Source organism: Centropristis striata, chromosome 22, assembly GCF_030273125.1.
Source record: "Centropristis striata isolate RG_2023a ecotype Rhode Island chromosome 22, C.striata_1.0, whole genome shotgun sequence".
Lineage (NCBI taxonomy): Eukaryota > Metazoa > Chordata > Actinopteri > Perciformes > Serranidae > Centropristis > Centropristis striata.
Window position 1 is genome coordinate 13,835,874 of NC_081538.1, and position 15,993 is coordinate 13,851,866.

At 46.1% G+C, this 15,993-nt stretch overlaps 1 long non-coding RNA gene across 3 annotated transcripts; it reads left to right on the forward strand.

Moving 5' to 3' along the window:
• The first annotated feature begins 4,076 nt into the window (after positions 1-4,076).
• On the forward strand, positions 4,077-7,940 carry LOC131960953 (uncharacterized). Of its 3 annotated transcripts, XR_009389802.1 has the most exons (4): positions 4,077-4,235; positions 5,662-5,688; positions 6,558-7,545; positions 7,698-7,940. It is a non-coding gene; the product is annotated as an uncharacterized LOC131960953 (long non-coding RNA). The 3 variants fall into 3 exon arrangements; XR_009389803.1 differs by lacking the exon at positions 5,662-5,688; XR_009389804.1 differs by lacking the exons at positions 4,077-4,235; positions 5,662-5,688 and having other exon boundaries at positions 6,487-6,641; positions 7,099-7,545.
• Positions 7,941-15,993: the final 8,053 nt, after the last annotated feature.

Below are 15,993 nucleotides of genomic sequence, written 5' to 3' on the forward strand. Positions count from 1 at the left end.
ACTGATGGTGGTGGGGAGCCAGGGCGCATGCGCAAAGCCTCACAGAACCCGACAGATGTTCTTCACTCTTTTTTTTTTCATTTTAATGAAAGATCTTCAGATAATAAACAGGGCTTATCATTGTTAAACACATCAACAATCATTGCAAGTAGCATATTAAAATACATGAAGAAACAAACAAACACAAAGTAAATACACCACAATGATCAAAAAGTAAACAATAACAATAATAGATAGATAATAGATAGATAACAATAAAAATAATAGATCTATGTGTGTGTGCGTATACACACACACACACACACACAAACACACACACACACATCTATCTATCTATCTATCTATCTATCTATATATATATATATATATATATATATATACTGTTATGTTGTGTGTGTGTGTATTAGATAGATAGATAGATAGATAGATACATACATAACATTTTATATATATATATATATATATATATATATATATAGATAGATAGATAGATATAGATATACATATATATAGATATACATATTTTAAAAATGGATTCCATTTCTTGTAACTAATTACTACACCACAATGATCAAAAAGTAAACAATAATAATAATATTGTTATTATTTTAGTTTTTTGTGTGCACGTTATTTTACCCATAATCAGATATTATTCATGTTATTATTTTTCATGATTATCTTTATTTTGCATTAAAACGCCATCATTTATATATATAAAGACGCACCACATGAGAATGCCCGTGAGGAATGAAGGCTGGGAACAATAAACCTGCTGCTGTGAAATAAGTTTAGACGAACGTTACACACTGTAACTGTCAAGCAAGGAGCAGAGGAAGTCTGAAAGAGATCGCTCCGTGTGAACGCGAGGAGGAGGGGAGCGTCAGTCAGATCACTCTGATAAAACACCAAAACAGAGTGAGTGATGGAGAAGAAGAGACATCCCGCAGGTAGAAAGGAATGAAATATGGTGATGTAGTACCATCACCTCATGTTATGTGTTTTTAATCATGCCATGGTGGCTGGGCCCTTCTCCCCTGGGTCCATATTTATTTATTTTTTCATACATGGCCCTAATACGCCGTGGTAGTAGACGATCCTGGTGATAAATTAATTATTTAATATCCGCGAACATGATTGTGTCCGCTGAACACCGGCCAATATTTTATTAGGTTATACGATTAAGGTAAAATGTAAATTATGTCACTCAGTAATGATCAGCCTCACGTGGGACGGATGAAAATGAAAAACAATTGACAAAGTGTTTCTGGCTGACAGACTCTCATACTCTCTAGCCTACTGTTTTTTTTTTTTTACTTTAATAAAGTACTTGTAAAGCACTTTGGGTTGCATTTATATGTATGAAAAGCGCTATATAAATAAAGTTTGATTGATTGATTGATTGATTGATAATAATATCCATAATAAATCTGTATGGTGGAAAAAACAGATCACGAAAAGGAAAAAAAAAACTTCTAGAGCAATCTTTCTCTTAATTTATTATAATTGTAGACATATGTTTGTGGTGTTTTTGTTGTGCAGAGCCACAATAAAACAGATTTTAACTACATGGTGAATCATATAAATAAAATATAAAACTTGTGGTGACACACTTTAGTTTAATCTGTGATCTGTCTTCACTCCGGTATGAAACTACAGCGATGTTGCGGTTGCATTGTATAACATCAGTCCGATCAGCTGCTGCGTCTATTCAATAAGTCAGGGGGCGGGGCCACCGCTAAAAGACTTCCGCATAGGATTCTCTCGTGTTTCCTCGCTTGTGCCTCCTCCGATATGCCTCCTCTATCCTCTATCCTCTATCCTCCGATCACAGCCTCACTGGGTCTGTCCGGTGCCACAAATGCAAACACACACACACACACACACACACACACACACACACACTTCAAAGATGAATAAAGATTCCATAAACCCGGCTCCATGGCACGCGTAAAGACGCACCACATGAGAATGTCCGTGAGGAATGAAGGCTGCGAACAATAAACCTGCTGCTGTGAAAAAAGTTTAGACGAACGTTACACACTGTAACTGTCAAGCAAGGAGCAGAGGAGGTCTGAAAGAGATCGCTCCGTGTGAACGCTAGGAGGAGGGGAGCGTCAGTCGGATCACTCTGATAAAACACCCAAAACAGAGTGAGTGATGGAGAAGGAGAGACATCCCGCAGGTAGAAAGGAATGAAATGTGGTGATGTAGTACCATCACCTCATGTTATGTGTTTTTAATCATGCCATGGTGGCTGGGTCCCTCTCCCCCTGGGTCCATATATATTTATTTTTTCATACATGGCCCTAATACACCGTCGTAGTAGACGATCCTGGTGATAAATTAATTATCTAATATCCCAGAACATGATTGTGTCCGCTGAACACCGGCCAATATTTTATTAGGTTAGATGATTAAGGTAAAATGTAAATTATGTCACTCAGTAATGATCAGCCTCAGGTGGGACTGATGAAAATGACAAACAATGTAAAAGTGTTTCTTGCTGACGGACAGACTCTCATACTCTCTACTGTTTTTTTTAACTTTAATAATATCCATAATAAATCTGTATGGTGGGGGAAAAAACAGATCACAAAAAGGATAAAAAAAACTTCTAGAGCGATCTTTCTCTTAATTTATTATAAATGTAGAAATATGTTTGTGGTGTTTTTGTTGTTCAGAGTCACAATAAAACAGATTTTAATTACATGGTGAATCATATAAATAAAATATAAAACTTGTGGTGACACACTTTAGTTTAATCTGTGATCTGTCGTCACTCCGGTATGAAACTACAGCGATGTTGCGATGTATAACATCAGTCCGATCAGCTGCTGCGTCTATTCAACGAGTCAGGGGGCGGGGCCACCGCTAAAAGACTTCCGCATAGGATTCTCTCGTGTATCCCCGCTTGTGCCTCCTCCGATATGCCTCCTCTATCCTCTATCCTCCGATCACAAATAAGAGCTTTGGGACGGTCTTAAAGATGACGCCCGCGAAAGAACTTCCGGTTCAAGCGAGGATAGAGGAGGCGAAAATTAAGGGAGATGAGATGCAGCCCCCGTCTTGGAGGAGCAACCAGGTGGCCAGGTGGAGTTGACCAATCAGAGCAGAGCAATCAAGCCGACGACCGCCATCCTCTGCTTCAGAGAGACAGCATGCACCGCTGGACTGCAAGGTCTCTGCTCCGTGTCACGGCAAACCCATTTAGAAACAAGAAATATGGCCTCATATTTGAGTCAAAAGCTATGGTCAAAAGTCGTGCAAGCGATAACACATCTGCACGCGCATTTATTTCGTGTCACGCAGGCAGATTTCAACTGCCGCTCGCACTTGCTTGATCTACGCACATATTCAGCAACTGAGTGACTGACTTTTGACACATTGGGGGCGGGGCCAAGGCTGACCCCGGGCCTCTAATGATTGGTCATTTTCCAGCCCTCCACGTGGGTGCCTTTTCAGTTTACTGCTGACAGCTGGGAGCGACGGCATCATCTAAAGAACAACGGTTGTTTCATGACGTTCACGACTACGACTCTACGCTTCATCACTGGTAATAAAAAGGTTAAAAAATGCTGTTACTTTATGGCGTCATATTTGAGTCAAAAGTCGTGTGATCGATAACACATCTGCATGCGCATTTATTTCGTGTCACGCGCGCAGATTTCAACTGCCGCGCGCAATTGTTTGATCTTCGCGCACATATTCAGCAACTGAGTGAAGCAGATTCTCCCCCGTGCTCGCTCGCGGTGGAGCTCTATTCGCGCGGAGCGAGGACTTTTGACACATTGGGGGCGGGGCCAAGGCTGACCCCAGGCCTCTTATGATTGGTCATTTTCCAGCCCTCCACGTGGGTGCCTTTTCAGTTTACTGCTGACAGCTGGTAGCGGCGGCGTCATCTAAAGAACAACAACGGTTGTTTGATGAACATTGGAAGACTTTCTGATCAGAGACTGGAGCGGTGGTCCGGAGAGAGGAGGATGTGGAGCCGGAGCTCGTCTGGGGGGCGGAGCGGGTCGACAGGCTGGTGTCGGTGTGTCCTGAGTCTATCTGCTGTCAGGAGGCTGACCTGGACCATGCCATGCGTGCTGAAGCATGTTTAACAAATGTTCGCACACTTGTGTGCCGCGGAACAGCGGCTGGGAATCACTGGATTGGAGCACAGTTATGGGGCGAATCTGTTTTGGCTTGATGTAAATCCTGTCCGCTGGCGGGACTCTGGCTTTTCGTCTGAGGTAGGAAGACATGTTTTTATTTGCTGTATATTTCGCTGGCATACTACCGTTACAGCTGTGCCTTATAATGTTAGCATTTTCATATTTGAACTTTTAAACTACTGTCGAAAATTTTGTGAAATGTAGTTGCAAGTTATTTGAGTTTTTTGGACGATGTTTGTCATTTTATTTTGCTAATTTATTCGCGGCTACTGGTCTTGGGTCTGAGCTAGCGCTCTCTAGCGAGCTAGCTTTAGCATCATTTCGAAGCAATTTAGAAATGGTCCGTCGAGGCAGAATATCTTCACAGTTACTCCATGTTACAGTTACCATGATGCTAACAGTTGTTATAACAGGAGATGTGTCTGGTGTTAGCAAACACTATTGATTCTAAGAGTGCATTGCATGGTTTGACTGATTTGATGCTACTGACAGACAGCCTATAATGCATTGTGGGTTGATAATCTCGGCCACAAAAGTTTATGATTGCTGTGTTTTGTCTTGTGTCTATCTGGGAAGGGGTCATTATGCTAATAGTAATATAATAATGCTAAAAATTGCTAGCTTATGCTATTTTCCTTGATTAATGTTGTCCAAATGCCATTTTTAATGTAGGGTTTGTGTACAATGTTGGCCTGACTAATTTTTGTTTAACTGTGATATGTAGCTAATTTTATGTGGATTTTGATGGTAGCTTCTTGATAATGTAGTCCTGTTTTTTGTGAGGATGTTTTGGTATTCTTATGTAATAAGGTGTAATAGTAATACCAATGTCATACTCATCAATGGCTAAATTTGAACATTCGGTGTATTTGGATAATATTAAACTGAAACTCATGTCACTTGGTAATGAGAGGTTAAAAAGAAAACATAATCATGGGGATATACATTTAACCATGGAGTCAGGGCTGTAAAAATGTACTGTAATGATGAACTAGTAGTTTACTTCACCATTTAAAATTTACATTGTGTCAATGTCAATGTTACTCACTACTGTTAGCAGACTATTACCAAAACTATTATCATTTCTTTTTTCCAATTTGTCATGTCAACTGGTACCTGAAGTATGTGTTCCTATGACTAATATTAATGTACTCTGTGTGTGTGTGTGTGTGTGTGTGTCAAGTGGTGCTGTGAAGCATTTTTGTTGTAGGCTTTAATCCTGTTTTCTTATATTAATACTGCAGTACTATTTTGATAATAGAGGTTATTATGTAATATGGTGTATTTGTAATACCCGAGACATAGCCATTAATGGCTTAAATTCACTATAGGGTGCATTTGGGTACTATTACACTGAAAGCTTTTGAAAGTATTCGCCACTATTATCAGATTATTATCTAACTATTACCATGGTGTTACCGAGCTGTGGTGTCAATAGAATTATCAACCTATCCATTCATCTTCATCTTCTTAGCAAGCTTTAATCCTGTTTTTCACCTCACAGATTTACAGTTTGACCATTTATTTACTGGTGAGTGTTTGTCAAAGACTGTTATTAACATAAACTACTTTCATAAATTATGCATTTTTTTTTTTTAACCCTTGTGTGGTCCTCCCGTCAACTATATACCCATGGTCCTCAGGGGTCAAAAAGGATCCCATGACACAAGACTGTTTTTAGGACACGTAGAAATTTTTTTTACCAACTTACAATCATTTTATCATTTAAGGCAACTCATGCCCCAGAAATTGATTGATTGTTATATAATTTTCATAATTTTTTCTTTATTATTGGTCAATTTTAGTCAAATATTCAAAATTAGGCCTCCATTTCAAGAGAGAAAAAAGTAAAAAAAAAAACCCTGGATACTTTTTTCAATAGTAATAGTGGCAAAAAATAATTATTGATTGGAATGCACAGAGTAGGTCATGTCAACTTTTAGTGAAACTTATGTTTTGATATTTGTATATTTGAATAAAATTGACCAATAATAATGAAAAAAAATGAAAATGAAATATGATTTTTTTTGGTCATGAGTTACCTTAAAAGGTGAAAAAAAAGTTGGTAATATTTTTTTCTACATTTCCTAAAACCAGTCTAATGTCATGAGGTCCTTTTTGACCCCTGAGGACCATGGGTGCTATAAAAATGTGTAAAACACGTAAAAATGTATGAAGAAAGTTAAAATTTATATTATCTATAAAGGATGCAGAGGGGCACATATGCTGAAATTTTTGCTATGTTTCTAGAGTTGCTATATGTGTATTTAATCCAAATTATTATATTCAGCTTCATACTGATTTTTATAAATAAGTGATACATTAATTCAGTTATTTAAAACATTAATAACACATTATTGTTACATTGCTGCAATGCTCACGGTTGTCATCCTGTTATAGATAAACACTACATCACCTAAGAGACTTGAGTATCCAGTTCTTCATTGACCTTCAGCATTCAGTTGTTTGTCTTCACCTTTTCAGGTAAGCAATTTAAAAAAAATGCTTCTGTAATGTTGAGAAACACTGAAATTATTATTTATAAAGAACTTTCAACCACTGTTCTGTGATGTCATGTATAGTGATATACAAATATATTTGAAGGAACGGTGTATTTTGGATAATCAATATTATTAGTATTATTCGTGTATTTATTTATTTTTAAATCAGAGAATGGGGGGGAAAATAGATTCTTAGTACAAAAACTAGTAACTAGTAAAAAAAAATTGGTAACAATAATGTTCATTCATTAATTGACGCTTGGTCAAACTCTCATCTAATTAAGTATTGCTGTCTCATTAACATGTTGTATTTATTTATTTTGTAGGCTAAAACCAGAGAAGCCATCACCATGTTGTTGTTTGTTGTCATTATGCAGATTTTTCAGCATGTGGTCCTCAATATATAGTATAGAAGTTACTGCATTTTCTGACTTTTCCAGGTTTCCTGTGTCCAGCATCTTCAAGACAGACTAAGCTAACTTTTCATATTATTTGCACATTTATATTTAGGTTAGGTTAGGAATAGGTTAGGTTTATAGTAGAGTATTTAGTTTGTATAGTTTAGCTTTTTATGCTGGTCTAGGGACAGTTAAGTTAGCAAATTAATTTAGTTCAGATCACTTACAATTGCATATTATTGTTACAATTGTGTTATTTTGTGAGTTATTGTTGTACAGGCTATTGTATATTGCAGAACCAAGTGAGACGAGGAAGACCACTGCTTCCAAGATGCCGCTCAGAAAGTGCGTTGGACAAGTCTCGACCTTGCAGATCCTGCCCCACTGAGCCCAACCACTTCCGACCATGGGGTACCTCAAAGACCTCCGTTAACCAGCCGGCTGTGGATGATGGATCACGGACCCACAACTCCTTCTCCAGTCTACAAGGTATGGATTTGTTTTTTTCCCCATCACAGTGGACACAGACATGGCCTGATAATACAATCTGCTGTCTTAACTACTTCCTTTGAATAATAAAATATTAATTCACAATTGAGTATTTATAATGTATGAATACATTTGGTATTATGTGTCATCAGGTTCTGAAAATACAGACACCCCCACAGTCCAAGAACAGCTGGATGACCTCTGGACCCACTTGCCCCCGTTCACCAGTTGAAAAGATAAGCTTTTTAAAAAATTCTTCAATTGTTAATTCTGCACAAAGTGATACACAAAACATTGTCTGTATTCCATTTCAACAAACACAAACATGAAATGTATATTTAAATACATGACTTAATGCAAGTCAACTAAATATACTAAACATCATCTTTTTTTTTTTTAAACCAACCATTGCACACACTTCCATCCAAGGAGAGGTTACATCTTGATGGTAACTTTTTAGATTAACAAAACTTTTGTGATATTTGTAATTGTTGTTGCTGGGGAGGGGGCGGAAAGGGTAAGTCTAAACATTGCATGCAAGAGACCAACACCGGCGTCTCAGGGGAAAGCTATCTGTATACATAACCATCAACCTACTTGGTTGCTTCAAAATGTTACGATAGTTTTGCTAATCCTGACCCAGAGAGAAGCACATCAAACAAACAAAAAAAGCAATGGTAGATTTTCAAGGCCTTTCAATGACATTAACATTATTTTCAATGACATTCATTTTGCAATTAACATTAGTTTTATCTTCTAAAACATAACTATAATGACATTCAAATGTAGATTACCACAAACACAATAATAAACTGAGACTAAAGTCTCATTGGATAAAATGAAAAATTATTGACAGTCCTGAAATGATGGGTTAAATATCCTTAATAAGCCCGCATTAATAATATATTAATTTCAGGTGAAATATTTGTTTTACTTTAAATTCTAATCTCATTTAAAGAAATTGATACTATTTAGTATTTTTCATATGAAATTATGTAAATTGTTCACATGGTCTCTCAGCGACAGAGTCACCGGTTCACATGGTCTCTCAGCGACAGAGTCACCGGTTCACATGGTCTCGGTGGCAGTCGTCGGTTCACATGGTCTCAGTAGCAGTCGCAGGTTCGCATGGTCTCAGTGGCAGTCACCGGTTTGCATGGTCTCAGTAGCAGTCGCAGGTTCGCATGGTCTCAGTGGCAGTCGCAGGTTCGCATGGTCTCGGTGACAGTCGCCGGTTCGCATGGTCTCGGTGGCAGTCGCCGGTTCGCATGGTCTCAGTAGCAGTCGAAGGTTCGCATAGTCTCAGTGGCAGTCGCAGGTTCGCATGGTCTCAGTGGCAGTCGCAGGTTCGCATGGTCTCAGTGGCAGTCGCCGGTTCGCATGGTCTCAGTGGCAGTTGCCGGTTTACATGGTCTCAGTAGCAGTCGCAGGTTCACATAGTTTCAGTGGCAGTCGCAGGTTTGCATGGTCTCAGTGGCGGTCGCAGGTTCGCATGGTCTCAGCGGCAGAGTTACTGGTTTGCATGGTCTCAGCGGCAGAGTTACTGGTTCGCATGGTCTCAGCGACAGAGTCACCGGTTCACATGGTCTCTCAGCGACAGAGTCGCCGATTCGCATGGTCTCGGTGGCAGTCGTCGGTTCACATGGTCTCAGTAGCAGTCGCAGGTTCGCATGGTCTCAGTGGCAGTCGCCGGTTTGCATGGTCTCAGTGGCGGTCGCAGGTTCGCATGGTCTCAGCGGCAGAGTTACTGGTTTGCATGGTCTCAGCGGCAGAGTTACTGGTTCGCATGGTCTCAGCGACAGAGTCACCGGTTCACATGGTCTCTCAGCGACAGAGTCGCCGATTCGCATGGTCTCGGTGGCAGTCGTCGGTTCACATGGTCTCAGTAGCAGTCGCAGGTTCGCATGGTCTCAGTGGCAGTCGCCGGTTCGCATGGTCTCAGTGGCAGTCGCCGGTTCGCATGGTCTCAGTGGCAGTTGCCGGTTTACATGGTCTCAGTAGCAGTCGCCGGTTCGCTTGGTCTCAGTGGCAGTCGCCGGTTCGCATGGTCTTAGCGGGAGAGTTACTGGTTTGCATGGTCTCGGAGGCAGAGTTACTGGTTCACATGGTCTCAGCGACAAAGTTACTGCTTCACATGGTCTCAGCGACAGAGTCACCGGTTCACATGGTCTCTCAGCGACACAGTCGCCGGTTCGCATGGTCTCGGTGGCAGTCGACGGTTCACATGGTCTCAGTAGCAGTCGCCGGTTCGCATGGTCTCAGTGGCAGTCGCCGGTTCGCATGGTCTTAGCGGGAGAGTTACTGGTTTGCATGGTCTCAGAGGCAGAGTTACTGGTTCACATGGTCTCAGCGACAAAGTTACTGCTTCACATGGTCTCAGCGGCAGAGTTACTGGTTCACATGGTCTCAGCGACAGAGTCACCGGTTCACATGGTCTCTCAGCGACACAGTCGCCGGTTCGCATGGTCTCGGTGGCAGTCGCCGGTTCACATGGTCTCAGTAGCAGTCGCCGGTTCGCGTGGTCTCAGTGGCAGTCGCCGGTTCGCATGGTCTTAGCGGGAGAATTACTGGTTTGCATGGTCTTAGAGGCACAGTTACTGGTTCACATGGTCTCAGCGACAAAGTTACTGCTTCACATGGTCTCAGCGGCAGAGTTACTGGTTCACATGGTCTCAGCGACAGAGTCACCGGTTCACATGGTCTCTCAGCGACACAGTCGCCGGTTCGCATGGTCTCGGTGGCAGTCGCCGGTTCACATGGTCTCAGTAGCAGTCGCCGGTTCGCATGGTCTCAGTGGCAGTCGCCGGTTCGCATGGTCTTAGCGGGAGAGTTACTGGTTTGCATGTTTTCAGAGGCAGAGTTACTGGTTCACATGGTCTTAGCGGGAGAGTTACTGGTTTGCATGGTTTCAGAGGCAGAGTTACTGGTTCACATGGTCTCAGCGACAAAGTTACTGCTTCACATGGTCTCAGCGGCAGAGTTACTGGTTCACATGGTCTCAGCGACAGAGTCACCGGTTCACATGGTCTCTCAGCGACACAGTCGCCGGTTCGCATGGTCTCGGTGGCAGACGCCGGTTCGCATGGTCTCAGTAGCAGTCGCCGGTTCGCATGGTCTCAGTGGCAGTCGCCGGTTCGCATGGTCTTAGCGGGAGAGTTACTGGTTTGCATGGTCTCGGAGGCAGAGTTACTGGTTCACATGGTCTCAGCGACAAAGTTACTGGTTCACATGGTCTCAGCGACAGAGTTACTGGTTCACATGGTCTCAGCGACAGAGTCACCGGTTCACATGGTCTCTCAGCGACACAGTCGCCGGTTCGCATGGTCTCGGTGGCAGTCGCCGGTTCACATGGTCTCAGTAGCAGTCGCCGGTTCGCGTGGTCTCAGTGGCAGTCGCCGGTTCGCATGGTCTTAGCGGGAGAATTACTGGTTTGCATGGTCTTAGAGGCACAGTTACCGGTTCACATGGTCTCAGCGACAAAGTTACTGCTTCACATGGTCTCAGCGGCAGAGTTACTGGTTCACATGGTCTCAGCGACAGAGTCACCGGTTCACATGGTCTCTCAGCGACACAGTCGCCGGTTCGCATGGTCTCGGTGGCAGTCGCCGGTTCGCATGTTCTCAGTAGCAGTCGCCGGTTCGCATGGTCTCAGTGGCAGTCGCCGGTTCGCATGGTCTTAGCGGGAGAGTTACTGGTTTGCATGGTCTCGGAGGCAGAGTTACTGGTTCACATGGTCTCAGCGACAAAGTTACTGCTTCACATGGTCTCAGCGACAGAGTCACCGGTTCACATGGTCTCTCAGCGACACAGTCGCCGGTTCGCATGGTCTCGGTGGCAGTCGACGGTTCACATGGTCTCAGTAGCAGTCGCCGGTTCGCATGGTCTCAGTGGCAGTCGCCGGTTCGCATGGTCTTAGCGGGAGAGTTACTGGTTTGCATGGTCTCAGAGGCAGAGTTACTGGTTCACATGGTCTCAGCGACAAAGTTACTGCTTCACATGGTCTCAGCGGCAGAGTTACTGGTTCACATGGTCTCACCGACAGAGTCACCGGTTCACATGGTCTCTCAGCGACACAGTCGCCGGTTCGCATGGTCTCGGTGGCAGTCGCCGGTTCACATGGTCTCAGTAGCAGTCGCCGGTTCGCGTGGTCTCAGTGGCAGTCGCCGGTTCGCATGGTCTTAGCGGGAGAATTACTGGTTTGCATGGTCTTAGAGGCACAGTTACTGGTTCACATGGTCTCAGCGACAAAGTTACTGCTTCACATGGTCTCAGCGGCAGAGTTACTGGTTCACATGGTCTCAGCGACAGAGTCACCGGTTCACATGGTCTCTCAGCGACACAGTCGCCGGTTCGCATGGTCTCGGTGGCAGTCGCCGGTTCACATGGTCTCAGTAGCAGTCGCCGGTTCGCATGGTCTCAGTGGCAGTCACCGGTTCGCATGGTCTTAGCGGGAGAGTTACTGATTTGCATGTTTTCAGAGGCAGAGTTACTGGTTCACATGGTCTTAGCGGGAGAGTTACTGGTTTGCATGGTTTCAGAGGCAGAGTTACTGGTTCACATGGTCTCAGCGACAAAGTTACTGCTTCACATGGTCTCAGCGGCAGAGTTACTGGTTCACATGGTCTCAGCGACAGAGTCACCGGTTCACATGGTCTCTCAGCGACACAGTCGCCGGTTCGCATGGTCTCGGTTGCAGACGCCGGTTCGCATGGTCTCAGTAGCAGTCGCCGGTTCGCATGGTCTCAGTGGCAGTCGCCGGTTCGCATGGTCTTAGCGGGAGAGTTACTGGTTTGCATGGTCTCGGAGACAGAGTTACTGGTTCACATGGTCTCAGCGACAAAGTTACTGGTTCACATGGTCTCAGCGACAGAGTTACTGGTTCACATGGTCTCAGCGACAGAGTCACCGGTTCACATGGTCTCTCAGCGACACAGTCGCCGGTTCGCATGGTCTCGGTGGCAGTCGCCGGTTCACATGGTCTCAGTAGCAGTCGCCGGTTCGCATGGTCTCAGTGGCAGTCGCCGGTTCGCATGGTCTTAGCGGGAGAGTTACTGGTTTGCATGTTTTCAGAGGCAGAGTTACTGGTTCACATGGTCTTAGCGGGAGAGTTACTGGTTTGCATGGTTTCAGAGGCAGAGTTACTGGTTCACATGGTCTCAGCGACAAAGTTACTGCTTCACATGGTCTCAGCGGCAGAGTTACTGGTTCACATGGTCTCAGCGACAGAGTCACCGGTTCACATGGTCTCTCAGCGACACAGTCGCCGGTTCGCATGGTCTCGGTGGCAGTCGCCGGTTCACATGGTCTCAGTAGCAGTCGCCGGTTCGCGTGGTCTCAGTGGCAGTCGCCGGTTCGCATGGTCTTAGCGGGAGAATTACTGGTTTGCATGGTCTTAGAGGCACAGTTACTGGTTCACATGGTCTCAGCGACAAAGTTACTGCTTCACATGGTCTCAGCGGCAGAGTTACTGGTTCACATGGTCTCAGCGACAGAGTCACCGGTTCACATGGTCTCTCAGCGACACAGTCGCCGGTTCGCATGGTCTCGGTGGCAGTCGCCGGTTCACATGGTCTCAGTAGCAGTCGCCGGTTCGCGTGGTCTCAGTGGCAGTCGCCGGTTCGCATGGTCTTAGCGGGAGAATTACTGGTTTGCATGGTCTTAGAGGCACAGTTACTGGTTCACATGGTCTCAGCGACAAAGTTACTGCTTCACATGGTCTCAGCGGCAGAGTTACTGGTTCACATGGTCTCAGCGACAGAGTCACCGGTTCACATGGTCTCTCAGCGACACAGTCGCCGGTTCGCATGGTCTCGGTGGCAGTCGCCGGTTCGCATGTTCTCAGTAGCAGTCGCCGGTTCGCATGGTCTCAGTGGCAGTCGCCGGTTCGCATGGTCTTAGCGGGAGAGTTACTGGTTTGCATGGTCTCGGAGGCAAAGTTACTGCTTCACATGGTCTCAGCGACAGAGTCACCGGTTCACATGGTCTCTCAGCGACACAGTCACCGGTTCGCATGGTCTCGGTGGCAGTCGACGGTTCACATGGTCTCAGTAGCAGTCGCCGGTTCGCATGGTCTCAGTGGCAGTCACCGGTTCGCATGGTCTTAGCGGGAGAGTTACTGGTTTGCATGGTCTCAGAGGCAGAGTTACTGGTTCACATGGTCTCAGCGACAAAGTTACTGCTTCACATGGTCTCAGCGGCAGAGTTACTGGTTCACATGGTCTCAGCGACAGAGTCACCGGTTCACATGGTCTCTCAGCGACACAGTCGCCGGTTCGCATGGTCTCGGTGGCAGTCGCCGGTTCACATGGTCTCAGTAGCAGTCGCCGGTTCGCGTGGTCTCAGTGGCAGTCGCCGGTTCGCATGGTCTTAGCGGGAGAATTACTGGTTTGCATGGTCTTAGAGGCACAGTTACTGGTTCACATGGTCTCAGCGACAAAGTTACTGCTTCACATGGTCTCAGCGGCAGAGTTACTGGTTCACATGGTCTCAGCGACAGAGTCACCGGTTCACATGGTCTCTCAGCGACACAGTCGCCGGTTCGCATGGTCTCGGTGGCAGTCGCCGGTTCACATGGTCTCAGTAGCAGTCGCCGGTTCGCGTGGTCTCAGTGGCAGTCGCCGGTTCGCATGGTCTTAGCGGCAGAATTACTGGTTTGCATGGTCTTAGAGGCACAGTTACTGGTTCACATGGTCTCAGCGACAAAGTTACTGCTTCACATGGTCTCAGCGGCAGAGTTACTGGTTCACATGATCTCAGCGACAGAGTCACCGGTTCACATGGTCTCTCAGCGACACAGTCGCCGGTTCGCATGGTCTCGGTGGCAGTCGCCGGTTCACATGGTCTCAGTAGCAGTCGCCGGTTCGCGTGGTCTCAGTGGCAGTCGCCGGTTCGCATGGTCTTAGCGGGAGAATTACTGGTTTGCATAGTCTTAGAGGCACAGTTACTGGTTCACATGGTCTCAGCGACAAAGTTACTGCTTCACATGGTCTCAGCGGCAGAGTTACTGGTTCACATGGTCTCAGCGACAGAGTCACCGGTTCACATGGTCTCTCAGCGACACAGTCGCCGGTTCGCATGGTCTCGGTGGCAGTCGCCGGTTCGCATGTTCTCAGTAGCAGTCGCCGGTTCGCATGGTCTCAGTGGCAGTCGCCGGTTCGCATGGTCTTAGCGGGAGAGTTACTGGTTTGCATGGTCTCGGAGGCAGAGTTACTGGTTCACATGGTCTCAGCGACAAAGTTACTGCTTCACATGGTCTCAGCGACAGAGTCACCGGTTCACATGGTCTCTCAGCGACACAGTCGCCGGTTCGCATGGTCTCGGTGGCAGTCGACGGTTCACATGGTCTCAGTAGCAGTCGCCGGTTCGCATGGTCTCAGTGGCAGTCGCCGGTTCGCATGGTCTTAGCGGGAGAGTTACTGGTTTGCATGGTCTCAGAGGCAGAGTTACTGGTTCACATGGTCTCAGCGACAAAGTTACTGCTTCACATGGTCTCAGCGGCAGAGTTACTGGTTCACATGGTCTCAGCGACAGAGTCACCGGTTCACATGGTCTCTCAGCGACACAGTCGCCGGTTCGCATGGTCTCGGTGGCAGTCGCCGGTTCACATGGTCTCAGTAGCAGTCGCCGGTTCGCGTGGTCTCAGTGGCAGTCGCCGGTTCGCATGGTCTTAGCGGGAGAATTACTGGTTTGCATGGTCTTAGAGGCACAGTTACTGGTTCACATGGTCTCAGCGACAAAGTTACTGCTTCACATGGTCTCAGCGGCAGAGTTACTGGTTCACATGGTCTCAGCGACAGAGTCACCGGTTCACATGGTCTCTCAGCGACACAGTCGCCGGTTCGCATGGTCTCGGTGGCAGTCGCCGGTTCACATGGTCTCAGTAGCAGTCGCCGGTTCGCATGGTCTCAGTGGCAGTCGCCGGTTCGCATGGTCTTAGCGGGAGAGTTACTGGTTTGCATGTTTTCAGAGGCAGAGTTACTGGTTCACATGGTCTTAGCGGGAGAGTTACTGGTTTGCATGGTTTCAGAGGCAGAGTTACTGGTTCACATGGTCTCAGCGACAAAGTTACTGCTTCACATGGTCTCAGCGGCAGAGTTACTGGTTCACATGGTCTCAGCGACAGAGTCACCGGTTCACATGGTCTCTCAGCGACACAGTCGCCGGTTCGCATGGTCTCGGTGGCAGACGCCGGTTCGCATGGTCTCAGTAGCAGTCGCCGGTTCGCATGGTCTCAGTGGCAGTCGCCGGTTCGCATGGTCTTAGCGGGAGAGTTACTGGTTTGCATGGTCTCGGAGGCAGAGTTACTGGTTCACATGTTCTCAGCGACAAAGTTACTGGTTCACATGGTCTCAGCGACAGAGTTACTGGTTCACATGGTCTCAGCGACAGAGTCACCGGTTCACATGGTCTCTCAGCGACACAGTCGCCGGTTCGCATGGTCTCGGTGGC